This window comes from Moschus berezovskii, chromosome 5 (genome assembly GCF_049115385.1).
Source record: "Moschus berezovskii isolate FMDL1 chromosome 5, NW_MosBer_1.0, whole genome shotgun sequence".
Classification (NCBI taxonomy): Eukaryota; Metazoa; Chordata; class Mammalia; order Artiodactyla; family Moschidae; genus Moschus; species Moschus berezovskii.
The window spans coordinates 4,538,550-4,540,911 of NC_142464.1; positions in this window are offsets into that span (position 1 = coordinate 4,538,550).

Consider the following 2,362-nt stretch of genomic DNA (forward strand, 5'->3'; position numbering starts at 1 on the left):
TGCGCTCCAGTATCTCACGAGAAATACCACATTCCCACTTGAGAGGCAAAAGATCACTTGACATCCTTTAGGCGACTCAGAAAGTTCCCTCACCCAGCAGTCCCCATTGGAGAGGAGAACGCATTTTATGGACTCAGTTCGAGATGAGCCCCTATTCCCATTTAACGGCTCCAGAGTAAACCGGAAGTTCCCCTTCCAACACCAAAGGGGACCTGACTTCACTGAAGCAACCCGAGTGTGTTCCTGAGGTCCCCATCGCAACTCGAGAAGTACCCCCAGCTTCCTGCCGCAAGTCAAGAAACACCATAAAATTATCCTCTCATTAGAGATGGGCAAATTTTGCGCTGCAGAATCTCAAGAGAAATAACACATTCCCTCTTGAAAGGCAAAAGGGTACTTGACACCCTTTAGGCTACCCAAAAATTCCCTCACACAGCAGTCCCCATTGGACAGGAGAACACATTTTATGGACTCATTTCGAGTTATGGCCCTATTTTCATTTAACAGCTCGAGAGTAAACCGGAAGTTACCCTTCCAATACCAAAGGGGAACTGACTTCCCTGAAGAAATCCAAGTGATTTCCTGAGGTCCCCTTCGCAACTCGAGAAGTACCCCCAGCTTCCCGGCGCAACTCGAGAAACACCACAAAATTATCCCCTCAATGCGAGATGAGGAAATTTTGCGCTGCAGAATCTCAAGAGAAATACCGCATTCCCTCTTGAAAGGCAAAAGGGTACTTTACACCCTTTAGGCTACCCAAAAATTCCCTCACACAGCCGTCCCCATTGGACAGGAGGACACACTCTATGGACTCAATTCGAGAAGAGGCCCTATTCCCCCTTAACGGCTCGAGAGTTAACCGGAATTTCCCCTTCCATCACCAATGCGGAACTGACTTCCCAGAAGTAACCCGAGCATGTTCCTGAGGTCTCCGTCGCAATTCGAGAAGTACCCCCAGCTTTCCGCAGCAACTCGAGAAACACCACAAAATTATCCCCTCAATGCCTGATGAGCAAATTTTGCGCCACAGAATCTCAAGAGAAATACCACATTCCCTGTTGAAAGGCAAAAAGTTACTTGACCCTCTTTAGGCTACCCAAAATGTTCCCTCACACAGCCGTCCCCATTGAACAGGAGAACACATTTTATGGACTCAGTTGGAGTTGGTGTCCTATTCTTATTTAATAGCTCGAGAGTAAACCATAAGTTCCCCTTCCAACAGGAAAGGGGACTTGACTTCCCTGAAGAAACTGATCGAGTTCCAGAGGTCCCCGTCGCAACTGGAGAAGTACACCCAGTTTCCTGCTGCAATACCAGAAACAAAAAAAAGTATCCCCGCAATTAGAGATGTGGAAATTTAGTGCTGCAGAATCTGAAGAGAAACCCCACATTCCCGCTTGAAGGCAAAAGGGTACTTGAAACCCCTTATACCACTCAGAAAGTACCCTAACATCCGTCCCCATTGAAGAGGAGAAGACACTTTATGGACGCAACTCGAGTAGAGGCCCTATTCTCATTAAAGTGCTGGAGAGTAATCCGGAATTTCTACTTCCAGCGCAAAAGGGGACCTGATTTCCCTGAATTAACTCGAGTGAGTTCCTAAGGTCCCTGTCGCAACTCGAGAAATACATCCAGTTTCCCACGAGAATTCGAAAAATACCACAAAATTATCCCCTCAATGCGAGTTGAGGAAATTTTGCGCTGCAGAATCTCAAGAGTCATCCCACATTCCAGCTTGAAAGGCAAAACGGAACTTGACTCCCTTGAGGCGACTCAGAATGGTCCCTAACATCCGTCCTCAGTAGAGAGAAGAACACACTTTATGGACTCAAATCGAGAAGAGGCAATATTCCCGTTTAACGGCTAGAGAGTAATCTAGAGGTTCCCCTTCCAACACAAAAGGGGACTTGACTTCCATGAAGCAACCTGAGCGAAAACCTGAGGTCTCCATCGCAACTCTAGAAGTAACCCCTGCTTCCCGTGGCAACTCGAGAAACACCACAAAATTAAATGCAAGATGAGGTAATTTTGCGCTGCAGAATCTCAAGACATCCCACTTTCCCACTTGAAAGGCAAAAGGCTACTTGACACATTTTATACCACTCAGAAAGTTCCCTAACATCCGTTCCCATTGGAGAGGAGAACACACTTTATGGACTAAACTCGAGACGAGGCCCTATTCCCTTTAAAGGGCTCGAGAGTAATAAGGAAGTTCCCCTTCCAGCACAAAAGAGGACCTGAATTCCCTGAAGTAACTCGAGGGAGTTCCTGAAGTCCCTGTTGCAAGTGGAGAAGCACCCCGAGCTTCCCACTACAATTCGAGAAACACCACAAAATTATCCCCTCAATGCGAGATGAGGAA